Source organism: Salmo salar, unplaced genomic scaffold (assembly GCF_905237065.1).
Source record: "Salmo salar unplaced genomic scaffold, Ssal_v3.1, whole genome shotgun sequence".
NCBI lineage: Eukaryota > Metazoa > Chordata > Actinopteri > Salmoniformes > Salmonidae > Salmo > Salmo salar.
Genome location: NW_025549706.1, coordinates 83,493 through 110,000, shown reverse-complemented (window position 1 = coordinate 110,000; position 26,508 = coordinate 83,493). Strand labels below are relative to the sequence as shown.

Here is a 26,508-nt window from a genome sequence, read left to right as displayed (position 1 = left end):
ATCAAGTTCATATTTATATACAAAAACAGCGTTTTACTATGGCATTGATGTTGAGGAAATCGTTTCCCTCCAATAACCGGCAGTCAAGTCAGCGTCAGAAATTAAATAATTAAAATTAGAAAACATTGTTAAAATATTATATTGTCATTTAAAGAATTATAGATTTACATCTTTTGAACGCAATCAACTTGCCAGATTTAAAAATAACCTTACTGGGAAATCACACTTTGCAATAATCTGAGCACTGTGCCCAGAAAAATACGCGTTGCGATACAGACTAGACGTCATGTTGGGGAGATCTAAAATCGAAAATACTATGTAAATAATCCATTACCTTTGATTCTCTTCATCAGATGTCACTTCCAGGTATCACAGGTCCATAACGAATGTAGTTTTGTTCAAAAAAGCTCATCATTTATGTCCAAAAATCTCCGTCTCGTTAGCACATGATGTAAGCCAGCCGGACTTCTCGTCATGAACGAGGGGAAAAAATATATTTCCGTTCGTTCAAACATGTCAAACGTTGTATAGCATAAATCATTAGGGCCTTTTTAACCAGAACATGAATAATATTCAAGGTGGACGAATGCATAGCCTTTTATAACGTATTGGAACGAGGGTACCCAACATGAAGTAGCGCGCCAGGTGTCTAATGGGACATCACCGTTCCATGGCTCTTGTTCGGTCAGATCTCCCTCCAGAAGACTCAAAACACTTTGTAAAGGCTGGTGACATCTAGTGGAAGCAATAGGAAGTGCCAAAATATTCCTAAACCCCTGTGTTTTTCAATGGGATAGCTTTAAAGTCAATACAACACATCAGGTATCCACTTCCTGTCAGAAAATGTCTCAGGGTTTTGCCTGCCAAATGAGTTCTGTTATACTCACAGACACCATTCAAACAGTTTTAGAAACTTTAGAGTGTTTTCTATCCATATATAATAAGTATATGCATATTCTAGTTACTGGGTAGGATTAGTAACCAGATTAAATCGGGTACATTTTTTTTATCCAGACGTGCAAATGCTGCCCCCTAGACCCAACAGGTTAACAAGTAAATACACTGAACAAAGAAGTTGGGGATTAACGTTGGAGCGCATACATGTAAAGTACTGGCTCTACCATAGAGATACATGCCCTTACTAAAATAGTTGTTTTGCAATATCGATACAACTTGCAATTTCTGCAAAGTCCTCCAATAGAAGCACAGGTCCATGATATCAGATGTCTTTCATAAATGCACGGACGGGATTTGAACCCATGCCCTTCGGTTTACGAGACCGACGCCTTACCACTTGGCCACCATGCCACTCTATGCTGTGAATTATATATACACATTCTGGAAAGTAGTAGTTGTGTAAATGTGAATTTGGCACATGAAATAAACTCAGTGGAGAATCTTGGGATTGAACCGAGGACCTCATACACATTTTGCATGCACTCCCCCTCTGAGCTTCCATCCCATTTAATTTGCAAATAAAATGCAATATCAATGCAATGTACTTTTTAGATACACCACTCCATTGAAACTACAATGAAATGATAGCAGCAATTCTTAAACCACGTACAGACAGGGATCGAACCCATGAACTTCAGTTTTTGAAAATGACGCCATAAAAGATGGCAACCATGCCACTTCAGTTCTATAAATGTATGAACAGGGATTGAACGCACGTTGTTCAGATTACAAGACCAAATTATTTAGCACATCTCTGTTTCCTGCTTAGAATTTCAACATTCTGGAAAGTAGGAGTTGGGTCAGTGCAAACATTTTCAATGGAGAAGCTGGGGATTGAACCCAGGACCTCATACGTGCAAAGCATGCGCTCTACCACTGAGCTACATCCCCTTCCTTTAAAGAAAAAAATGTTTCTTATTTTATTTTATTTCACCTTTATTTAACCGGGTAAGCTAGTGGAGAACAAGTTCTCATTTAGAACTGCGACCTGGCCAAGATAAAGCAGAGCAGTGCGACACAAACAACAACACAGAGTTACAAATGGAATAAACAAGCGTACAGTCAATAACACAATAGAAAAAAAGAAAGTCTATATACAATGTGTGCAAATGGCATGAGGAGGTAAGGCAATAAATAGGCCATAGTAGCGAAGTAATTACAATTTAGCAAATTAACGTTGGATTGATAGATGAGCAGATGATGATGTGCAGGTATAAATACTGGTGTGCAAAAGAGCAGAAAGTAAATAAAAACAATATAGGGATGAGGTAGGTAAATTGGGTGGGCTATTTACAGATGTGCTATGTACAGCTGCAGCGATCGGTTAGCTGCTCAGATAGCTGATGTGTAAAGTTAGTGAGGGAAATATAAGTGTCTAGCTTCAGCGATTTTTGCAATTCGTTCCAGTCATTGGCAGCAGAGAACTGGAAGGAAAGGCGGCCAAAATAGGTGTTGGCTTTGGGGATGACCAGTGAGATATTCCTGCTGGAGCGAGTGCTATGGGTGGGTGTTGTTATCGTGACCAGTGAGCTGAGATAAGGCGGAGCTTTACCTAGCATAGACTTATAGATGACCTGGAGCCTGTGGGTCTGGTGACGAATAGGTAGCGAGGGCCAGCCGACTAGAGCATTCCGGTCGCAGTGGTCATATCAATACAATTTACCTTTTCTTTACACTGTTCTAATGAATGTACATTTCCATAATATCAGCTATCTTCCATAAACGTCGAACAAGGATTGAACCCATGTGCTTCAGTTTACAGAAACAGATGATTTAGCATATCTATTTCCTTCTTAGAATGTCAACATTCTGGAAAGTGGGAGTTGTGCAAAAACTAATTTAACAAGTAAATACACTGAACAAAGAAGTTGGGGATTAACGTTGGAGCGCATACATGTAAAGTACTGGCTCTACCATAGAGATACATGCCCTTACTAAAATAGTTGTTTTGCAATATCGATACAACTTGCTTTTTCTGCAAAGTCCTCCAATAGAAGCACAGGTCCATGATATCAGATGTCTTTCATAAATGCACGGACGGGATTTGAACCCATGCCCTTCGGTTTACGAGACCGACGCCTTACCACTTGGCCACCATGCCACTCTACGCTGTGAATTATATATACACATTCTGGAAAGTAGTAGTTGTGTAAATGTGAATTTGGCACATGAAATAAACTCAGTGGAGAATCTTGGGATTGAACCGAGGACCTCATACACATTTTGCATGCACTCCCCCTCTGAGCTTCCATCCCATTTAATTTGCAAATAAAATGCAATATCAATGCAATGTACTTTTTAGATACACCACTCCATTGAAACTACAATGAAATGATAGCAGCAATTCTTAAACCACGTACAGACAGGGATCGAACCCATGAACTTCAGTTTTTGAAAATGACGCCATAAAAGATGGCAACCATGCCACTTCTGTTCTATAAATGTATGAACAGGGATTGAACGCACGTTGTTCAGATTACAAAACCAAATTATTTAGCACATCTCTGTTTCCTGCTTAGAATTTCAACATTCTGGAAAGTAGGAGTTGGGTCAGTGCAAACATTTTCAATGGAGAAGCTGGGGATTGAACCCAGGACCTCATACATGCAAAGCATGCGCTCTACCACTGAGCTACATCCCCTTCCTTTAAAGAAAAAAATGTTTCTTATTTTATTTTATTTCACCTTTATTTAACCGGGTAAGCTAGTGGAGAACAAGTTCTCATTTAGAACTGCGACCTGGCCAAGATAAAGCAGAGCATTGCGACACAAACAACAACACAGAGTTACAAATGGAATAAACAAGCGTACAGTCAATAACACAATAGAAAAAAAGAAAGTCTATATACAATGTGTGCAAATGGCATGAGGAGGTAAGGCAATAAATAGGCCATAGTAGCGAAGTAATTACAATTTAGCAAATTAACGTTGGATTGATAGATGAGCAGATGATGATGTGCAAGTATAAATACTGGTGTGCAAAAGAGCAGAAAGTAAATAAAAACAATATAGGGATGAGGTAGGTAAATTGGGTGGGCTATTTACAGATGTGCTATGTACAGCTGCAGCGATCGGTTAGCTGCTCAGATAGCTGATGTGTAAAGTTAGTGAGGGAAATATAAGTGTCTAGCTTCAGCGATTTTTGCAATTCGTTCCAGTCATTGGCAGCAGAGAACTGGAAGGAAAGGCGGCCAAAATAGGTGTTGGCTTTGGGGATGACCAGTGAGATATTCCTGCTGGAGCGAGTGCTATGGGTGGGTGTTGTTATCGTGACCAGTGAGCTGAGATAAGGCGGAGCTTTACCTAGCATAGACTTATAGATGACCTGGAGCCTGTGGGTCTGGTGACGAATAGGTAGCGAGGGCCAGCCGACTAGAGCATTCCGGTCGCAGTGGTCATATCAATACAATTTACCTTTTCTTTACACTGTTCTAATGAATGTACATTTCCATAATATCAGCTATCTTCCATAAACGTCGAACAAGGATTGAACCCATGTGCTTCAGTTTACAGAAACAGATGATTTAGCATATCTATTTCCTTCTTAGAATGTCAACATTCTGGAAAGTGGGAGTTGTGCAAAAACTAATTTAACAAGTAAATACACTGAACAAAGAAGTTGGGGATTAACGTTGGAGCGCATACATGTAAAGTACTGGCTCTACCATAGAGATACATGCCCTTACTAAAATAGTTGTTTTGCAATATCGATACAACTTGCTTTTTCTGCAAAGTCCTCCAATAGAAGCACAGGTCCATGATATCAGATGTCTTTCATAAAGGCACGGACGGGATTTGAACCCATGATCTTCGGTTTACAAGACCGACGCCTTACCACTTGGCCACCATGCCACTCTACGCTGTTAATTATATATACACATTCTGGAAAGTAGTAGTTGTGTAAATGTGAATTTGGCACACAAATAAACTCAGTGGAGAATCTTGGGATTGAACCGAGGACCTCATACACATTTTGCATGCACTCCCCCTCTGAGCTTCCATCCCATTTAATTTGCAAATAAAATGCAATATCAATGCAATGTACTTTTTAGATACACCACTCCATTGAAACTACAATGAAATGATAGCAGCAATTCTTAAACCACGTACAGACAGGGATTGAACCCATGAACTTCAGTTTTTGAAAATGACGCCATAAAAGATGGCAACCATGCCACTTCTGTTCTATAAATGTATGAACAGGGATTGAACGCACGTTGTTCAGATTACAAGACCAAATTATTTAGCACATCTCTGTTTCCTGCTTAGAATTTCAACATTCTGGAAAGTAGGGTCAGTGCACACATTTTCAATGGAGAAGCTGGGGATTGAACCCAGGACCTCATACATGCAAAGCATGCGCTCTACCACTGAGCTACAACCCCTTTCTGTAAAATAAAAAAATGTTTCTTATTTTATTTTATTTCACCTTTATTTAACCGGGTAAGCTGGTGGAGAACAAGTTCTCATTTAGAACTGCGACCTGGCCAAGATAAAGCAGAGCAGTGCGACACAAACAACAACACAGAGTTACAAATGGAATAAACAAGCGTACAGTCAATAACACAATAGGAAAAAAGAAAGTCTATATACAATGTGTGCAAATGGCATGAGGAGGTATGGCAATAAATAGGCCATAGTAGCGAAGTAATTACAATTTAGCAAATTAACGTTGGATTGATAGATGAGCAGATGATGATGTGCAAGTAGAAATACTGGTGTGCAAAAGAGCAGAAAGTAAATAAAAACAATATAGGGATGAGGTAGGTAAATTGGGTGGGCTATTTACAGATGTGCTATGTACAGCTGCAGCGATCGGTTAGCTGCTCAGATAGCTGATGTGTAAAGTTAGTGAGGGAAATATAAGTGTCCAGCTTCAGCGATTTTTGCAATTCGTTCCAGTCATTGGCAGCAGAGAACTGGAAGGAAAGGCGGCCAAAATAGGTGTTGGCTTTGGGGATGACCAGTGAGATATTCCTGCTGGAGCGAGTGCTATGGGTGGGTGTTGTTATCGTGACCAGTGAGCTGAGATAAGGCGGAGCTTTACCTAGCATTGACTTATAGATGACCTGGAGCCTGTGGGTCTGGTGACGAATAGGTAGCGAGGGCCAGCCGACTAGAGCATTCCGGTCGCAGTGGTCATATCAATACAATTTACCTTTTCTTTACACTGTTCTAATGAATGTACATTTCCATAATATCAGCTATCTTCCATAAACGTCGAACAAGGCTTGAACCCATGTGCTTCAGTTTACAGAAACAGATGATTTAGCATATCTATTTCCTTCTTAGAATGTCAACATTCTGGAAAGTGGGAGTTGTGCAAAAACTAATTTAACAAGTAAATACACTGAACAAAGAAGTTGGGGATTAACGTTGGAGCGCATACATGTAAAGTACTGGCTCTACCATAGAGATACATGCCCTTACTGAAATAGTTGTTTTGCAATATTGATACAACTTGCTTTTTCTGCAAAGTCCTCCAATAGAAGCACAGGTCCATGATATCAGATGTCTTTCATAAAGGCACAGACGGGATTTGAACCCATGATCTTCGGTTTACGAGACCGACGCCTTACCACTTGGCCACCATGCCACTCTACAGCTGTGAATTATATATACACATTCTGGAAAGTAGTAGTTGTGTAAATGTGAATTTGGCACACAAATAAACTCAGTGGAGAATCTTGGGATTGAACCGAGGACCTCATACACATTTTGCATGCACTCCCCTCTGAGCTTCCATCCCATTTAATTTGCAAATAAAATGCAATATCAATGCAATGTACTTTTTAGATACACCACTCCATTGAAACTACAATGAAATGATAGCAGCAATTCTTAAACCACGTACAGACAGGGATCGAACCCATGAACTTCAGTTTTTGAAAATGACGCCATAAAAGATGGCAACCATGCCACTTCTGTTCTATAAATGTATGAACAGGGATTGAACGCAAGTTGTTCAGATTACAAGACCAAATTATTTAGCACATCTCTGTTTCCTGCTTAGAATTTCAACATTCTGGAAAATAGGAGTTGGTTCAGTGCAAAAACTTTCAATGGAGAAGCTGGGGATTGAACCCACGACCTCATACATGCAAAGCATGCGCTCTACCACTGAGCTACATCCCCTTCCTTTAAAGAAAAAAATGTTTCTTATTTTATTTTATTTCACCTTTATTTAACCGGGTAAGCTAGTGGAGAACAAATTCTCATTTAGAACTGCGACCTGGCCAAGATAAAGCAGAGCAGTGCGACACAAACAACAACACAGAGTTACAAATGGAATAAACAAGCGTACAGTCAATAACACAATAGAAAAAAGAAAGTCTATATACAATGTGTGCAAATGGCATGAGGAGGTATGGCAATAAATAGGCCATAGTAGCGAAGTAATTACAATTTAGAAAATTAACGTTGGATTGATAGATGAGCAGATGATGATGTGCAAGTAGAAATACTGGTGTGCAAAAGAGCAGAAAGTAAATAAAGACAATATAGGGATGAGGTAGGTAAATTGGGTGTGCTATTTACAGATGTGCTATGTACAGCTGCATCGATCGGTTAGCTGCTCAGATAGCTGATGTGTAAAGTTAGTGAGGGAAATATAAGTGTCTAGCTTCAGCGATTTTTGCAATTCGTTCCAGTCATTGGCAGCAGAGAACTGGAAGGAAAGGCGGCCAAAATAGGTGTTGGCTTTGGGGATGACCAGTGAGATATTCCTGCTGGAGCGAGTGCTATGGGTGGGTGTTGTTATCGTGACCAGTGAGCTGAGATAAGGCGGAGCTTTACCTAGCATTGACTTATAGATGACCTGGAGCCTGTGGGTCTGGTGACGAATAGGTAGCGAGGGCCAGCCGACTAGAGCATTCCGGTCGCAGTGGTCATATCAATACAATTTACCTTTTCTTTACACTGTTCTAATGAATGTACATTTCCATAATATCAGCTATCTTCCATAAACGTCGAACAAGGCTTGAACCCATGTGCTTCAGTTTACAGAAACAGATGATTTAGCATATCTATTTCCTTCTTAGAATGTCAACATTCTGGAAAGTGGGAGTTGTGCAAAAACTAATTTAACAAGTAAATACACTGAACAAAGAAGTTGGGGATTAACGTTGGAGCGCATACATGTAAAGTACTGGCTCTACCATAGAGATACATGCCCTTACTGAAATAGTTGTTTTGCAATATTGATACAACTTGCTTTTTCTGCAAAGTCCTCCAATAGAAGCACAGGTCCATGATATCAGATGTCTTTCATAAAGGCACAGACGGGATTTGAACCCATGATCTTCGGTTTACGAGACCGACGCCTTACCACTTGGCCACCATGCCACTCTACGCTGTGAATTATATATACACATTCTGGAAAGTAGTAGTTGTGTAAATGTGAATTTGGCACACAAATAAACTCAGTGGAGAATCTTGGGATTGAACCGAGGACCTCATACACATTTTGCATGCACTCCCCCTCTGAGCTTCCATCCCATTTAATTTGCAAATAAAATGCAATATCAATGCAATGTACTTTTTAGATACACCACTCCATTGAAACTACAATGAAATGATAGCAGCAATTCTTAAACCACGTACAGACAGGGATTGAACCCATGAACTTCAGTTTTTGAAAATGACGCCATAAAAGATGGCAACCATGCCACTTCTGTTCTATAAATGTATGAACAGGGATTGAACGCACGTTGTTCAGATTACAAGACCAAATTATTTAGCACATCTCTGTTTCCTGCTTAGAATTTCAACATTCTGGAAAGTAGGGTCAGTGCACACATTTTCAATGGAGAAGCTGGGGATTGAACCCAGGACCTCATACATGCAAAGCATGCGCTCTACCACTGAGCTACATCCCCTTCCTTTAAAGTAAAAAAATGTTTCTTATTTTATTTTATTTCACCTTTATTTAACCGGGTAAGCTAGTGGAGAACAAGTTCTCATTTAGAACTGCGACCTGGCCAAGATAAAGCAGAGCAGTGCGACACAAACAACAACACAGAGTTACAAATGGAATAAACAAGCGTACAGTCAATAACACAATAGGAAAAAAGAAAGTCTATATACAATGTGTGCAAATGGCATGAGGAGGTATGGCAATAAATAGGCCATAGTAGCGAAGTAATTACAATTTAGCAAATTAACGTTGGATTGATAGATGAGCAGATGATGATGTGCAAGTAGAAATACTGGTGTGCAAAAGAGCAGAAAGTAAATAAAAACAATATAGGGATGAGGTAGGTAAATTGGGTGGGCTATTTACAGATGTGCTATGTACAGCTGCAGCGATCGGTTAGCTGCTCAGATAGCTGATGTGTAAAGTTAGTGAGGGAAATATAAGTGTCCAGCTTCAGCGATTTTTGCAATTCGTTCCAGTCATTGGCAGCAGAGAACTGGAAGGAAAGGCGGCCAAAATAGGTGTTGGCTTTGGGGATGACCAGTGAGATATTCCTGCTGGAGCGAGTGCTATGGGTGGGTGTTGTTATCGTGACCAGTGAGCTGAGATAAGGCGGAGCTTTACCTAGCATAGACTTATAGATGACCTGGAGCCTGTGGGTCTGGTGACGAATAGGTAGCGAGGGCCAGCCGACTAGAGCATTCCGGTCGCAGTGGTCATATCAATACAATTTACCTTTTCTTTACACTGTTCTAATGAATGTACATTTCCATAATATCAGCTATCTTCCATAAACGTCGAACAAGGATTGAACCCATGTGCTTCAGTTTACAGAAACAGATGATTTAGCATATCTATTTCCTTCTTAGAATGTCAACATTCTGGAAAGTGGGAGTTGTGCAAAAACTAATTTAACAAGTAAATACACTGAACAAAGAAGTTGGGGATTAACGTTGGAGCGCATACATGTAAAGTACTGGCTCTTCCTTAGAGATACATGCCCTTACTGAAATAGTTGTTTTGCAATATTGATACAACTTGCTTTTTCTGCAAAGTCCTCCAATAGAAGCACAGGTCCATCATAGCAGATGTCTTTCATAAAGGCATAGACGGGATTTGAACCCATCATCTTCGGTTTACGAGACCGACGCCTTACCACTTGGCCACCATGCCACTCTACACTGTGAATTATATATACACATTCTGGAAAGTAGTAGTTGTGTAAATGTGAATTTGGCACACAAATAAACTCAGTGGAGAATCTTGGGATTGAACCGAGGCCCTCATACACATTTTGCATGCACTCCCCCTCTGAGCTTCCATCCCATTTAATTTGCAAATAAAATGCAATATCAATGCAATGTACTTTTTAGATACACCACTCCATTGAAACTACAATGAAATGATAGCAGCAATTCTTAAACCACGTACAGACAGGGATCGAACCCATGAACTTCAGTTTTTGAAAATGACGCCATAAAAGATGGCAACCATGCCACTTCTGTTCTATAAATGTATGAACAGGGATTGAACGCACGTTGTTCAGATTACAAGACCAAATTATTTAGCACATCTCTGTTTCCTGCTTAGAATTTCAACATTCTGGAAAGTAGGGTCAGTGCACACATTTTCAATGGAGAAGCTGGGGATTGAACCTAGGACCTCTTACATGCAAAGCATGCGCTCTACCACTGAGCTACAACCCCTTTCTGTAAAATAAAAAAATGTTTCTTATTTTATTTTATTTCACCTTTATTTAACCGGGTAAGCTGGTGGAGAACAAGTTCTCATTTAGAACTGCGACCTGGCCAAGATAAAGCAGAGCAGTGCGACACAAACAACAACACAGAGTTACAAATGGAATAAACAAGCGTACAGTCAATAACACAATAGGAAAAAAGAAAGTGTATATACAATGTGTGCAAATGGCATGAGGAGGTATGGCAATAAATAGGCCATAGTAGCGAAGTAATTACAATTTAGCAAATTAACGTTGGATTGATAGATGAGCAGATGATGATGTGCAAGTAGAAATACTGGTATTCAAAAGAGCAGAAAGTAAATAAAAACAATATAGGGATGAGGTAGGTAAATTGGGTGGGCTATTTACAGATGTGCTATGTACAGCTGCAGCGATCGGTTAGCTGCTCAGATAGCTGATGTGTAAAGTTAGTGAGGGAAATATAAGTGTCCAGCTTCAGCGATTTTTGCAATTCGTTCCAGTCATTGGCAGCAGAGAACTGGAAGGAAAGGCGGCCAAAATAGGTGTTGGCTTTGGGGATGACCAGTGAGATATTCCTGCTGGAGCGAGTGCTATGGGTGGGTGTTGTTATCGTGACCAGTGAGCTGAGATAAGGCGGAGCTTTACCTAGCATAGACTTATAGATGACCTGGAGCCTGTGGGTCTGGTGACGAATAGGTAGCGAGGGCCAGCCGACTAGAGCATTCCGGTCGCAGTGGTCATATCAATACAATTTACCTTTTCTTTACACTGTTCTAATGAATGTACATTTCCATAATATCAGCTATCTTCCATAAACGTCGAACAAGGATTGAACCCATGTGCTTCAGTTTACAGAAACAGATGATTTAGCATATCTATTTCCTTCTTAGAATGTCAACATTCTGGAAAGTGGGAGTTGTGCAAAAACTAATTTAACAAGTAAATACACTGAACAAAGAAGTTGGGGATTAACGTTGGAGCGCATACATGTAAAGTACTGGCTCTACCATAGAGATACATGCCCTTACTGAAATAGTTGTTTTGCAATATTGATACAACTTGCTTTTTCTGCAAAGTCCTCCAATAGAAGCACAGGTCCATGATATCAGATGTCATTCATAAAGGCACAGAAGGGATTTGAACCCATGATCTTCGGTTTACGAGACCGACGCCTTACCACTTGGCCACCATGCCACTCTACGCTGTGAATTATATATACACATTCTGGAAAGTAGTAGTTGTGTAAATGTGAATTTGGCACACAAATAAACTCAGTGGAGAATCTTGGGATTGAACCGAGGACCTCATACACATTTTGCATGCACTCCCCCTCTGAGCTTCCATCCCATTTAATTTGCAAATAAAATGCAATATCAATGCAATGTACTTTTTAGATACACCACTCCATTGAAACTACAATGAAATGATAGCAGCAATTCTTAAACCACGTACAGACAGGGATCGAACCCATGAACTTCAGTTTTTGAAAATGACGCCATAAAAGATGGCAACCATGCCACTTCTGTTCTATAAATGTATGAACAGGGATTGAACGCACGTTGTTCAGATTACAAGACCAAATTATTTAGCACATCTCTGTTTCCTGCTTAGAATTTCAACATTCTGGAAAGTAGGGTCAGTGCACACATTTTCAATGGAGAAGCTGGGGATTGAACCCAGGACCTCATACATGCAAAGCATGCGCTCTACCACTGAGCTACAACCCCTTTCTGTAAAGTAAAAAACGTTTCTTATTTTATTTTATTTCACCTTTATTTAACCGGGTAAGCTAGTGGAGAACAAGTTCTCATTTATAACTGCGACCTGGCCAAGATAAAGCAGAGCAGTGCGACACAAACAACAACACAGAGTTACAAATGGAATAAACAAGCGTACAGTCAATAACACAATAGAAAAAAGAAAGTCTATATACAATGTGTGCAAATGGAATGAGGAGGTATGGCAATAAATAGGCCATAGTAGCGAAGAAATTACAATTTAGCAAATTAACGTTGGATTGATAGATGAGCAGATGATGATGTGCAAGTAGAAATACTGGTGTGCAAAAGAGCAGAAAGTAAATAAAAACAATATAGGGATGAGGTAGGTAAATTGGGTGGGCTATTTACAGATGTGCTATGTACAGCTGCAGCGATCGGTTAGCTGCTCAGATAGCTGATGTGTAAAGTTAGTGAGGGAAATATAAGTGTCCAGCTTCAGCGATTTTTGCAATTCGTTCCAGTCATTGGCAGCAGAGAACTGGAAGGAAAGGCGGCCAAAATAGGTGTTGGCTTTGGGGATGACCAGTGAGATATTCCTGCTGGAGCGAGTGCTATGGGTGGGTGTTGTTATCGTGACCAGTGAGCTGAGATAAGGCGGAGCTTTACCTAGCATAGACTTATAGATGACCTGGAGCCTGTGGGTCTGGTGACGAATAGGTAGCGAGGGCCAGCCGACTAGAGCATTCCGGTCGCAGTGGTCATATCAATACAATTTACCTTTTCTTTACACTGTTCTAATGAATGTACATTTCCATAATATCAGCTATCTTCCATAAACGTCGAACAAGGATTGAACCCATGTGCTTCAGTTTACAGAAACAGATGTTTTAGCATATCTATTTCCTTCTTAGAATGTCAACATTCTGGAAAGTGGGAGTTGTGCAAAAACTAATTTAACAAGTAAATACACTGAACAAAGAAGTTGGGGATTAACGTTGGAGCGCATACATGTAAAGTACTGGCTCTTCCTTAGAGATACATGCCCTTACTGAAATAGTTGTTTTGCAATATTGATACAACTTGCTTTTTCTGCAAAGTCCTCCAATAGAAGCACAGGTCCATGATATCAGATGTCTTTCATAAAGTCACGGACGGGATTTGAACCCATGCCATTCGGTTTACGAGACCGACGCCTTACCACTTGGCCACCATGCCACTCTAAGCTGTGAATTATATATACACATTCTGGAAAGTAGTAGTTGTGTAAATGTGAATTTGGCACATGAAATAAACTCAGTGGAGAATCTTGGGATTGAACCGAGGACCTCATACACATTTTGCATGCACTCCCCCTCTGAGCTTCCATCCCATTTAATTTGCAAATAAAATGCAATATCAATGCAATGTACTTTTTAGATACACCACTCCATTGAAACTACAATGAAATGATAGCAGCAATTCTTAAACCACGTACAGACAGGGATCGAACACATGAACTTCAGTTTTTGAAAATGACGCCATAAAAGATGGCAACCATGCCACTTCTGTTCTATAAATGTATGAACAGGGGATTGAACGCGCGTTGTTCAGATTACAAGACCAAATTATTTAGCACATCTCTGTTTCCTGCTTAGAATTTCAACATTCTGGAAAGTAGGAGTTGGGTCAGTGCAAAAACTTTCAATGGAGAAGCTGGGGATTGAACCCAGGACCTCATACATGCAAAGCATGCGCTCTACCACTGAGCTACATCCCCTTCCTTTAAAAGAAAAAATGTTTCTTATTTTATTTTATTTCACCTTTATTTAACCGGGTCAGCTAGTGGAGAACAAGTTCTCATTTAGAACTGCGACCTGGCCAAGATAAAGCAGAGCAGTGCGACACAAACAACAACACAGAGTTACAAATGGAATAAACAAGCGTACAGTCAATAACACAATAGAAAAAAAGAAAGTCTATATACAATGTGTGCAAATGGCATGAGGAGGTATGGCAATAAATAGGCCATAGTAGCGAAGTAATTACAATTTAGAAAATTAACGTTGGATTGATAGATGAGCAGATGATGATGTGCAAGTAGAAATACTGGTGTGCAAAAGAGCAGAAAGTAAATAAAGACAATATAGGGATGAGGTAGGTAAATTGGGTGTGCTATTTACAGATGTGCTATGTACAGCTGCATCGATCGGTTAGCTGCTCAGATAGCTGATGTGTAAAGTTAGTGAGGGAAATATAAGTGTCTAGCTTCAGCGATTTTTGCAATTCGTTCCAGTCATTGGCAGCAGAGAACTGGAAGGAAAGGCGGCCAAAATAGGTGTTGGCTTTGGGGATGACCAGTGAGATATTCCTGCTGGAGCGAGTGCTATGGGTGGGTGTTGTTATCGTGACCAGTGAGCTGAGATAAGGCGGAGCTTTACCTAGCATTGACTTATAGATGACCTGGAGCCTGTGGGTCTGGTGACGAATAGGTAGCGAGGGCCAGCCGACTAGAGCATTCCGGTCGCAGTGGTCATATCAATACAATTTACCTTTTCTTTACACTGTTCTAATGAATGTACATTTCCATAATATCAGCTATCTTCCATAAACGTCGAACAAGGCTTGAACCCATGTGCTTCAGTTTACAGAAACAGATGATTTAGCATATCTATTTCCTTCTTAGAATGTCAACATTCTGGAAAGTGGGAGTTGTGCAAAAACTAATTTAACAAGTAAATGGCTCTACCATAGAGATACATGCCCTTACTATAATAGCTGTGTTGCAATATTGATACAACTTGCTTTTTCTGCAAAGTCCTCCAATAAAAGCACAGGTCAATGATATAAGATGTCTTTCATAAAGGCACAGACGGGATTTGAACCCATGATCTTCGGTTTACGAGACCGACACCTTACCACTTGGCCACCATGACACTCTACGCTGTAATTTATATATCAACATTCTGGAAAGTAGTAGTTGTGTAAATGTGAATTTGGCACACAAATAAACTCAGTGGAGAATCTTGGGATTGAACAGAGGACCTCATACATATTTTGCATGCACTCCCACTCTGAGCTTCCATCCCATCTCATTTGCAGATAAAATGCAATATCAATACAATGTACTTTTTAGATACACCACTCCATTGAAACTACAATGAAATGATAGCAGCAATTCTTAAACCAGGTACAGATAGGGATCGAACCCATGAACTTCAGTTTTTGATAATGACACCATAAAAGTTGTCAACAATGCTACTTCTGTTGTATAAATGTATGAACAGGGATTGACCGCATGTTCTTCAGATTACTGTTAGGGTTTGACCAACTATTTGTTTGCATAACCAATATAATACAACTATTTAAACCTATATAATAAAATGAGTTGTGGTGCATAACTTATGAATACTAATGCCTAGCATAAGAGGTTTATATTGTATTAACATAGATTGAGCGACATATAATAGACATGACTAAGTGGAGGGTTGCTGGCTAGTAGTGTAGGCTGAGTAGACTCGTGACACACACACACAATGCCTGGTTGTGGGGCCGCTCAAGGACAGGTGTATGTGAGGAACTGATAGAGGGGAGAATGGCTGTGGCACAAGAACAGGCACTGTCCTTGGGTGTCTGACTCTCGGGTACACACACGAAGATAAGCTAGAAGACAACTATGCTTGGCAACAAAGATGCGTCCAGAGGCTGGGACCAGCCTGCACGCCAACGATAGGCTGGAGTAAGTCTAAACCACACCCAAGCCTCTACTATGACAGGCCCTCAGGGAGAGGGAACTACTAAGGTTAGTGCTGCATTTAGCTGTCTTCTGGGTTTTTGTGACATTATATGCTAGCTTGAAAAATGGGTGTCTGATTATTTCTGGCTTGGTACTCTGCTGACATAATCTAATGTTTTGCTTTCGCTGTAAAGCCTTTTTGAAATCGGACAGTGTGGTTAGATAAAGGAGAGTCTTGTCTTTAAAATGCTGTGAAATAGTCATATGTTTGAAAAATTGAAGTTTTTGTATTTTTGAGGAATTTGTAATTCGCGCCACGCCTATCATTGGATATTGGAGCAGGTGTTCCGCTAGCGGAACGTCTAGATGTAAGAGGTTAACAGTGCCCGTGACTTCAGTGGACCCAGCCCACTCTTTGGTGTAATTTTTACACAGGCTTAAAGCTGGCTCAGGCACCTGAGAAGCACCTTGCACCATCTCTACCTGTGTATGTCTTTCACCCATCATGTGCTGCTGTTCCACCTTGTCAGCAGCAGAGACTAAAACGGCGTCCCGTGCTTTGCCAGGAGACATTACAGGTTCTTCAAGCTTATCTGCCACTGTCTCTTGAGTCACACTCTCCATGTCACTCTCATCCTCCCTCTCCATAGGCACACTCCCCTCTTCCTCAGACGTGAGGTCCATTGTTTGCAAAAGTAAGTGATCTTCTCCCTTATTACAGCTACATCTAACTTTAGGTCTGTCACACATTTTGCACACATTTCCTATGTTCCGACATTCTCTGGCATAATGCCCTTGTTCACTACATTTGTGGCATGTGAATTCCGGACATTCCTTAAGTATGTGCCCCGGATGAATACATAATCTACATACCTTCACTTGATTGTCGTGGATTACACGAAAATAATCAAATCCCTCGACAGTGTTAAATTTAGTAGAATATGGCAAGGATTGCACATTGTCTGTAAACTTTACCTTGCAAAATCTCGTCCCATCTACAATGTCCGTTCCTGGCCACATCCTCCTCTTGATTGGCGTGGTCGCCTTCACCTTCCAGCCTTTTAGTTTCTCTATCTCCTCATCCGTAATGTATGCGGGCAAGTTCAAAAAGGACACCACCAGCTCATCGTTCCCTAGTTCTTTAGCCATGATTTGACAGTTCTTTATCTTTAGCCCGTCTATTAGTCTTTCTTTTCCATTTACATGAGACATTGTTATTTCATACTTATTTCCGTCTTTCATTCGACATCCCAGTATTGTTCCGCAAACTTCCTTTATTCCTCTCAGCAATTCCATCGTTGTTATTTTCCCTTCTCCAATTATTTCCACATTCACCGTCAGTTCCTTCTCATATGTTCTTTTTTTCAGTTCTTCGTTTAACATTCTGATTTCACTGTTGTCCTTTCTCGTCGTCGTTTGTATTCTTGATGTCGAAGCCATGTTGTCCGTCCGCTTATTTTAAGCATTATCCCCGAAACAGCTCATGCTGATGGGGGACAATAGCAAAAACGTTTCACAGAAACTTCACTACAGTCACTCACAAACTTTCAAACTTATAAGTCAAATAGACCTCCAAAAAAAACGATATTCTCTCTCAAGCACTCAGACACCTGCTTCTCTTCCACTTCCTGAAACTCCAAAAAGGGGCGTGTGAAGCGAACGTGATAACCACTACACTACAGAAACTGCTGCTTGAATTATCTGCAAGGAGTAAAACAAATTTTACTAATATTCCATTGCATGTATTCGAATTTCCAAAATAAGGCATTAATGAAATTCTCTGTTACCACTATAGTACTTCTTGAATTTGTCAATGAGTGTTGTTTCCGCCCGGTTTCGAACCAGGGATCTTTCGCATGTGAAGCAAACGTGATAACCACTACACTACAGAAAGTGCTGCTACAATTCCCTGCAAGGAGTAAACCGAATATTACCAATATTCATGGCACGTATTCGAATTTCCAAAATAAAGAATTAATGAAATTCTCTGTTAGCAATATGGTACTTCTTGAATGTGTCAATGAGCGTTGTTTCCGCCTGGTTTCGATACCAGGGACCTTTCGTGTGTGAAGCGACTGTGATAACCACGACACTACAGAAACTGCTGCAACACTTATCTGCAAGGAGTAAACCTAATTTTACTGATATTCATGGCACGTGTTCAAATTTCCAAAATTAGGCATTTATGAAATTAACTATTCTCTGTTAAAAGTACAGTACCTACTGCATGTGTCAAAGATTACTGTTTCCACCCCGTTTCGAACCGAGGACCTTTCGCGTGTAAAGCGAAAGTGATAACCACTACACTACAGAATGCTGCTTGATTTTTCTGCAAGGAGTAAACCGAATTTTACTGATATTCATGGCACGTGTTCAAATTTCCAAAATTAGGCATTTATGAAAATAACTATTCTCTGTTAAAAGTACAGTACCTACTGCATGTGTCAAAGAGCACTGTTTCCACCCCGTTTCGAACCGAGGACCTTTCACGTGTAAAGCAAACATGATAACCACTACAATACAGAAACTGCTGCTTGATTTTTCTGCAAGGAGTAAACCGAATTTTACAGATATTCATGGCAAGTATTCGAATTCCAAAATAAGGCATTTATGAAAATAACTATTTTCTGTATAAATGCGGTACTCATTGCATGTGTCAACGAACTCTGTTTCCGCCCGGTTTCAAAACGGGGACCTTTCGCGTGTGAAGCGAACGTGATAACCACTACAATAGAAACTGCTGCTAAAATTAGCTGCAAGGAGTAAACCGAATTTTACAGATATTCATGGCACGTATTCGAATTTCCAAAATAAGGCATTAATGAAATTCTCTGTTACCACTATGGTACTTCTTGAATGTGTCAATGAGCGTTGTTTCCGCCTGTTTTCGAACCAGGGACCTTTCGCGTGTGAAGCGAACGTGATAACCACTACACTACAGAAACTACTGCTACAATTAGCTGCAAGGAGTAAACCGAATTTTACAGATATTCATGGCACGTATTCGAATTTCCAAAATTAGGCATTTATGAAAATAACTTTTCTCTGTTTAAAGTACAGTACCTACTGCATGTGTCAAAGAGCACTGTTTCCGACTGGTTTCAAAACGAGGACCTTTCGCGTGTAAAGCGAACGTGATAACCACTACACTACAGAAACTGCAGCTTGAATTATCTGCAAGGAGTAAAACAAATTTTACTGATATTCATTGCATGTATTCAAATTTCCAAAATAAAGCATTTATGACAATAAATATTTTCTTTATAAATTCAGTACTCATTGCATGTGTCAATGAACTCTGTTTCAGCCCGGTTTTGAAAAGGGGACGTTTCGCGTGTGAAGCAAACGTGATAACCACTACACTACAGAAACTGCTGCTACAATTAGCTGCAAGGAATAAGCCGAATTTTACAGATATTCATGGCACGTTTTCTAATTTCCAAAATAAGGAATTTATGAAAATAACTATTCTTTGTTGAAAGTACAGTACCTGCTGCACATGTCAATGAGCACTGTTTCCACCCTGTTTCAAACCGAGGACCTTTCGCGTGTAAAGCGAATGTGATAACCTGATGAATTTACTGTGTTAAATGAGGCCTCACCCCCTGGTTACACTAGTGACCATACCCCCCGTGCATCCGGCAAAGGCGGAGGTGTTGCTAACATTTATGATAGCAAATTTGAATTTACAAAAAAAAACTATGACATTTTTGTCTTTTGAGCTTCTAGTCATGAAATCTATGCAGCCTACTATATCACTTTTTATAGCTACTGTTTACAGGCCTCCTGGGCCATATGCAGTGTTCCTCACTGAGTTCCCTGAATTCCTATCGGATCTTGTAGTCATAGCAGATAATATTCAAATTTTTGGTGACTTTAACATTCACATGGAAAAGTCCACAGACCCACTCCAAAAGGCTTTCGGAGCCATCATCGACTCAGTGGGTTTTGTCCAACATGTCTCTGGACCTACTCACTGCCACAGTCATACTCTGGACCTAGTTTTGTCCCATGGAATAAATGTTGTGGATCTTAATGTTTTTCCTCATAATCCTGGATTATCGGAACACCATTTTATTGTGTTTGCAATTGCAACAAATAATCTGCTCAGACCCCAACCAAGGAACATTAAAAGTTGTGCTATAAATTCTCAGACATCCCAAAGATTCCTTGATGCCCTTCCAGACTCCCTCTGCCTACCCAAGGACGTCATAGGACAAAAATCAGTTAAACACCTAACCGAGGAACTCAATTTAACCTTGCGCAATACCCTAGATGCAGTTGCACCCCTAAAAACTAAAAACATCTGTCATAAGAAACTAGCTCCCTGGTATACAGAAAATACACGAGCTCTGAAGCAAGCTTCCAGAAAATTGGAACGGAACTGGCGCCATACCAAACTGGAAGTCTCCGACTAGCTTGGAAAGACAGTACCGTGCAGTATCGAAGAGCCCTCACTGCTGCTCGATCATCCTATTTTTCCAACTTAATTGAGGAAAATAAGAACAATCCGAAATTTCTTTTTGATACTGTCGCAAAGCTAACTAAAAAGCAGCATTCGCAAATGGAGGATGGCTTTCACTTCAGCAGTAATAAATTTATGAAATTCTTTGAGGAAAAGATCATGATCATTAGAAAGCAAATTACGGACTCCTCTTTAAACCTGCGTATTCCTCCAAAGCTCCATTGTCCTGAGTCTGCACAACTCTGCCAGGACCTAGGATCAAGGGACATACTAAAGTGTTTTAGTACTATATCTTTTGACACAATGATGAAAATAATCATGGCCTCTAAACCCTCAAGCTGCATACTGGACCCTATTCCAACTAAACTACTGAAAGAGCTGCTTCCTGTGCACGGCCCTCCTATGTTGAACATAATAAACGGCTCTCTATCCACCGGATGTGTACCAAGCTCACGAAAAGTGGCAGTAATAAAGCCTCTCTTGAAAAAGCCGAATCTTGACCCAGAAATTATAAAAACTATCGGCCTATATCGAATCTTCCATTCCTCTCAAAAAAAATTTAAAAAGCTGTTGCGCAGCAACTCACTGCCTTCCTGAAGACAAACAATGTATACGAAACGCTTCAGTCTGGTTTTAGACCCCATCATAGCACTGAGACTGCACTTGTGAAGGTGGTAAATGACCTTTTAATAACGTCAGACCGATTCTCTGCATCTGTCCTCGTGCTCCTAGATCTTAGTGCTGCTTTTGATACCATCGATCACCACATTCTTTTGGAGAGATTGGAAACCCAAATTGGTCTACATGGAGAAGTTGTGGCCTGGTTTATATCTTATCTGTCGGAAAGATATCAGTTTGTCTCTGTGAATGGTTTGTCCTCTGACAAAACAATTGTAAATTTCGGTGTTCCTCAAGGTTCCGTTTTAGGACCACTGTTGTTTTCACTATATATTTTACCTCTTGGGGATGTCATTCGAAAACATAATGTTAAATTTCACTGCTATGCGGACGACACACAGCTGTACATTTCAATGAAACATGGTGAAGCCCAAAATTGCCCTCGCTAGAAGCCTGTGTTTCAGACATAAAGAAGTGGATGGCTGCAAACTTTCTACTTTTAACCTGTTAGGGCTAGGGGGCAGCATTGACACGGCTGGATAAAAAACATACCCGATTTAATCTGGTTACCACTCCTACTCAGTAACTAGAATATGCATATACTTATTACATATGGATAGAAAACACCCTAAATTTTCTAAAACTGTTTGAATGGTGTCTGTGAGTATAACAGAACTCAAATGGCAGGTCAAAACCTGAGAGATTCCTTTACAGGAAGTGGCCTGTCTGACCATTTGTTGAACTTCTTTTCCATCTCTATCATTTACTAAGGATCTCTGCTCTAACGTGACACTTCCCACGTCGTCCATAGGCGCTCAGAGCCCGGGAAAAAACAGAATGTCGTCATTCCAGCCCCAGGCTGAAACACATTATCGCCTTTCTCAAGTGGCCCATCAAGAGACACTAGCTTATGCGCGTGACCCCGACCGCCCCCGCCTTTGGGATTTTTTCCTCTGTTTGCCGAAAAGGAGATTCCCTGTCGGAATATTATCGCTTTTCTACGAGAAAAATTTCGTAAAAATTGATTTTAAACAGCGGTTGACATGCTTCGAAGTACGGTCATGGAATACTTAGAATTTTATTGTCACGAATTGCGCCAAGCGCGTGACACTTCTTTACTATTTCGGATAGTGTCTGGAACGCACGAACAAAACGACGCTATTCGGATATAACGATGGATTATTTTGGACCAAACCAACATTTGTTATTGAAGTAGCTGTCCTGGGTGTGTATTCTGACGAAGACAACAAAAGGTAATGACATTTTTATAATAGTAAATATGATTATGGTGAGTGCTAAACTTGCCGGGTGTCTAAATAAGCGAGCCCGTGATGCCTGGGCTATGTACTTAGAATATTGCAAAATGTGCTTTCACCAAAAGCTATTTTAAAATCGGACATATCGAGTGCATAGAGGAGGTCTGTATCTATAATTCTTAAAATAATTGTTATGCTTTTTGTGAACGTTTATCGTGAGTAATTTAGTAAAATGTTAGCGAATTCCCCGGAAGTTTGCGGGGGTATGCTAGTTCTGAACGTCACATGCTAATGTAAAAAGCTGGTTTTTGATATAAATATGAACTTGATTGAACAAAACATGCATGTATTGTATAACATAATGTCCTAGGGTTGTCATCTGATGAAGATCATCAAAGGTGAGTGCTGCATTTAGCTGTCTTCTGGGTTTTGGTGACATTATATGCTGGCTTGAAAAATGGGTGTCTGATTATTTCTGGCTTGGTACTCTGCTGACATAATCTAATGTTTTGCTTTCGTTGTAAAGCCTTTTTGAAATCGGACAGTGTGGTTAGATTAATGAGAGTCTTATCTTTAAATGGCTGTAAAATAGTCATATGTTTGAGAAATTGAAGTAATAGGATTTTTAAGGTTTTGAAAATCGCGCCACAGGATAGCCGTGGCTGTTACGTAGGTGGGACGAATTCGTCCCGCCTAGCCTAGAGAGGTTAAACTCGGACAAAACAGAGATGCTTGTTCTAGGTCCCAAGAAACAAAGAGATCTTCTGTTGAATCTGACAATTAATCTGGATGGTTGTACAGTTGTCTCAAATAAAACTGTGAAGGACCTCGGCGTTACTCTGGACCCTGATCTCTCTTTTGAAGAACATATCAAGACTGTTTCAAGGACAGATTTTTTCCATCAACGTAACATTGCAAAAATCTGAAACTTTTCGTCCAAAAATGATGCAGAAAAATTAATCCATGCTTTTGTTACTTCTAGGCTGGACTACTGCAATGCTCTACTTTCCGGCTACCCGGATAAAGCACTAAACAAACTTCAGTTAGTGCTAAATACGGCTGCTAGAATCCTGACTAGAACCCAAAAATTTGATCATATTACTCCAGTGCTAGCCTCCCTACACTGGCTTCCTGTTAACCTCTCTAGGGTAGGTGGCACCAAATCATCCCACCTACGTAACAGCCAGTGTAATACCGTGGCGCGTTATTCAAAAACCTCAAAAATACAAAAACTTCAATTTTTCAAACATATGACTATTTAACACCATTTTAAAGACAAGACTCTCGTTAATCTAACCACACTGTCCGATTTCAAAAAGGCTTTACAACGAAAGCAAAACATTAGATTATGTCAGCAGAGTACCCAGACAGAAATAATCAGACACCCATTTTTCAAGCTAGCATATAATGTCACATAAACCCAAACCAATGCTAAATGCAGCACTAACCTTTGATGATCTTCATCAGATGACAACCCTAGGACATTATGTTATACAATACATGCATGTTTTGTTCAATCAAGTTCATATTTATATCAAAAAACAGCTTTTTACATTAGCATGTGACTAGCATGTGACTAGCATTCCCACCGAACACTGCCGAATTTACTAAATTACTCACGATAAACGTTCACAAAAAGCATAACAATTATTTTAAGAATTATAGATACAGAACTCCTCTATGCACTCGATATGTCCGATTTTAAAATAGCTTTTCGGTGAAAGCACATTTTGCAATATTCTCAGTAGATAGCCCGGCATCACAGGGCTAGCTATTTAGACACCCAGCAAGTTTAGCACTCACCAAAGTCAGATTTACTATAAGAAAAATGTTATTACCTTTGCTGTCTTCGTCAGAATGCACTCCCAGGACTTCTACTTCAATAACAAATGTTGGTTTGGTTCAAAATAATCCATAGTTATATCTAAACAGCGGCGTTTTGTTCATGCGTTCAAGACACTATCCAAAAGGGTAAATAAGGGTGACGAGCATGGCGCAATTCGTGACAAAAAAAATTCTAAATATTCCATTACCGTACTTCGAAGCATGTCAACCGCTGTTTAAAATCAATTTTTATGCAATTTTTCTCATAAAAAAGCGATAATATTCCGACCGGGAATCTGCGTTTAGGTAAACAGACAAAAGAAAATAAAGCATTCGGTCGACTCGGGCACGCGCCTAAGCCCATAGTACTCTGATCGGCCACTTGCCAAAAGCGATAATGTGTTTCAGCCAGAGGCTGCCTCGATATCGTTCAGCTTTTTCCCGGGCTCTGAGAGCCTATGGGAGCCGTAGGAAGTGTCACGTTAGAGCAAAGATCCTCAGTCTTCAATAAAAAGAGCCAAGATAAAACACAACTTGTCAGACAGGCCACTTCCTGCATGGAATTTTCTCAGGTTTTGGCCTGCCATTTGAGTTCTGTTATACTCACAGACACCATTCAAACAGTTTTAGAAACTTTAGGGTGTTTTCTATCCAAAGCCAATAATTATATGCATATTCTAGTTACTGGGCAGGAGTAGTAACCAGATTAAATCGGGTACGTTTTTTATCCGGCCGTGTCAATACTGCCCCCTAGCCCTAACAGGTTAAGGCAAGGGCTGATTTCAAGGTTTTACTGCTAACCTACAAAGCATTACATGGGCTTGCTCCTACCTATCTTTCCGATTTGGTCCTGCCGTACATACCTACACTTACGCTACGGTCACAAGACGCAGGCCTCCTAATTGTCCCTAGAATTTCTAAGCAAACGGCTGGAGGTAGGGCTTTCTCCTATAGAGCTCCATTTTTATGGAATGGTCTGCCTACCCATGTGAGAGATGCAGACTCAGTCTCAACCTTTAAGTCTTTACTGAAGACTTATCTCTTCAGTAGGTCCTATGATTAAGTATAGTCTGGCCCAGGAGTGTGAAGGTGAACGGAAAGGCTGGAGCAACGAACCGCCCTTGCTGTCTCTGCCTTGCCGGTTCCCCTCTCTCCACTGGGATTCTCTGCCTCTAACCCTATTACAGGGGCTGAGTCACTGGCTTACTGGTGTTCTTCCATGCCGTCCATGGGAGGGGTGCGTCACTTGAGTGGGATGAGTCACTGACGTGGTCTTCCTGTCTGGGTTGGCGCCCCCCCCCTCCTCCCCCCTTGGGTTGTGCCATGGCGGAGATCTTTGTGGGCTATACTCGGCCTTGTCTTAGGACGGTAAGTTGGTGGTTGGAGACATCCCTCTAGTGGTGTGGGGGCTGTGCTTTGGCAAAGTGGGTGGGGTTATATCCTGCCTTTTTGGCCCTGTCCGGGGGGGGTATCATCGGATGGGGCCACAGTGTCTTCTGATCCCTCCTGTCTCAGCCTCCAGTATTTATGCTGCAGTAGTTCATGTGTCGGGGGCTAGGGTCAGTCTGTTACATCTGGAGTATTTCTCTTGTCTTATCCGGTGTCCTGTGTGAATTTAAATATACCTGGCATGATGACTCCTTGCTGTCCCCAGTCCACCTGGCCGTGCTGCTGCTCCAGTTTCAACTGTTCTGCCTGCGGCTATGGAACCCTGACCTGTTCACCAGACGTGCTTGTTGCACCCTCGACAACTACTATGATTATTATTATTTGACCACGCTGGGCATTTATGAACATTTTAACATCTTGACCATGTTCTGTTATAATATCCACCCGGCACAGCCAGAAGAGGACTGGCCACCCCTCATAGCCTGGTTCCTCTCTAGGTTTCTTCCTAGGTTTTTGGCTTTTCTAGGGAGTTTTTCCTAGGGAGTTTTTCCTAGCCACCGTGCTTCTTTCACATGCATTGCTTGCTGTTTGGGGTTTTAGGCTGGGTTTCTGTACAGCACTTTGAGATATCAGCTGATGTACGAAGGGCTATATAAATAAATTTGATTTGGAGGGGGGAGAAGAGGTAGGGTTTCGGATGAGGTCTTACAAGGTCAGTTAGGCTTTAGGTCTCATTTGGGCTTTACAGCACTTCGAAGTCTGTTGGTTCTGGTTTGACCTCTAACTGTGTTCACTGACCACAACCCTCTTATTTTTATAAAGTCCCTGTAAAATCCTAACCAGTGCCTGATGCGTTGGGCTTTGTTCTTGCAACCATTCAACCTGAATATTAGACACATTAGTGGTAAGGATAATATCATTGCTGATGC

The 26,508-nt window shown here is 40.7% G+C and overlaps 17 non-coding genes across 17 annotated transcripts; all 17 read right to left on the bottom strand.

The window, feature by feature from the left end:
* Positions 1–1,236: 1,236 nt before the first annotated feature.
* On the bottom strand, positions 1,237–1,308 carry trnat-cgu (transfer RNA threonine (anticodon CGU)). Its single transcript has one exon. It is a non-coding gene; the product is annotated as a tRNA-Thr (tRNA).
* Positions 1,309–1,776: 468 nt separating this feature from the next.
* trnaa-ugc (transfer RNA alanine (anticodon UGC)) lies at positions 1,777–1,848 on the bottom strand. Its single transcript has one exon. It is a non-coding gene; the product is annotated as a tRNA-Ala (tRNA).
* Positions 1,849–2,986: 1,138 nt separating this feature from the next.
* trnat-cgu (transfer RNA threonine (anticodon CGU)) lies at positions 2,987–3,058 on the bottom strand. Its single transcript has one exon. It is a non-coding gene; the product is annotated as a tRNA-Thr (tRNA).
* A 468-nt stretch (positions 3,059–3,526) lies between these two features.
* trnaa-ugc (transfer RNA alanine (anticodon UGC)) lies at positions 3,527–3,598 on the bottom strand. Its single transcript has one exon. It is a non-coding gene; the product is annotated as a tRNA-Ala (tRNA).
* Positions 3,599–4,736: 1,138 nt separating this feature from the next.
* trnat-ugu (transfer RNA threonine (anticodon UGU)) lies at positions 4,737–4,808 on the bottom strand. The gene has a single exon. It is a non-coding gene; the product is annotated as a tRNA-Thr (tRNA).
* A 461-nt stretch (positions 4,809–5,269) lies between these two features.
* trnaa-ugc (transfer RNA alanine (anticodon UGC)) lies at positions 5,270–5,341 on the bottom strand. The gene has a single exon. It is a non-coding gene; the product is annotated as a tRNA-Ala (tRNA).
* Positions 5,342–6,480: 1,139 nt separating this feature from the next.
* Positions 6,481–6,552, bottom strand: trnat-cgu (transfer RNA threonine (anticodon CGU)). The gene has a single exon. It is a non-coding gene; the product is annotated as a tRNA-Thr (tRNA).
* A 1,676-nt stretch (positions 6,553–8,228) lies between these two features.
* trnat-cgu (transfer RNA threonine (anticodon CGU)) lies at positions 8,229–8,300 on the bottom strand. Its single transcript has one exon. It is a non-coding gene; the product is annotated as a tRNA-Thr (tRNA).
* A 461-nt stretch (positions 8,301–8,761) lies between these two features.
* On the bottom strand, positions 8,762–8,833 carry trnaa-ugc (transfer RNA alanine (anticodon UGC)). Its single transcript has one exon. It is a non-coding gene; the product is annotated as a tRNA-Ala (tRNA).
* A 1,139-nt stretch (positions 8,834–9,972) lies between these two features.
* Positions 9,973–10,044, bottom strand: trnat-cgu (transfer RNA threonine (anticodon CGU)). The gene has a single exon. It is a non-coding gene; the product is annotated as a tRNA-Thr (tRNA).
* A 1,672-nt stretch (positions 10,045–11,716) lies between these two features.
* Positions 11,717–11,788, bottom strand: trnat-cgu (transfer RNA threonine (anticodon CGU)). Its single transcript has one exon. It is a non-coding gene; the product is annotated as a tRNA-Thr (tRNA).
* A 461-nt stretch (positions 11,789–12,249) lies between these two features.
* Positions 12,250–12,321, bottom strand: trnaa-ugc (transfer RNA alanine (anticodon UGC)). The gene has a single exon. It is a non-coding gene; the product is annotated as a tRNA-Ala (tRNA).
* A 1,137-nt stretch (positions 12,322–13,458) lies between these two features.
* trnat-cgu (transfer RNA threonine (anticodon CGU)) lies at positions 13,459–13,530 on the bottom strand. Its single transcript has one exon. It is a non-coding gene; the product is annotated as a tRNA-Thr (tRNA).
* A 469-nt stretch (positions 13,531–13,999) lies between these two features.
* On the bottom strand, positions 14,000–14,071 carry trnaa-ugc (transfer RNA alanine (anticodon UGC)). Its single transcript has one exon. It is a non-coding gene; the product is annotated as a tRNA-Ala (tRNA).
* Positions 14,072–15,155: 1,084 nt separating this feature from the next.
* Positions 15,156–15,227, bottom strand: trnat-cgu (transfer RNA threonine (anticodon CGU)). The gene has a single exon. It is a non-coding gene; the product is annotated as a tRNA-Thr (tRNA).
* A 2,621-nt stretch (positions 15,228–17,848) lies between these two features.
* Positions 17,849–17,921, bottom strand: trnav-cac (transfer RNA valine (anticodon CAC)). The gene has a single exon. It is a non-coding gene; the product is annotated as a tRNA-Val (tRNA).
* Positions 17,922–18,899: 978 nt separating this feature from the next.
* Positions 18,900–18,972, bottom strand: trnav-cac (transfer RNA valine (anticodon CAC)). The gene has a single exon. It is a non-coding gene; the product is annotated as a tRNA-Val (tRNA).
* Positions 18,973–26,508: the final 7,536 nt, after the last annotated feature.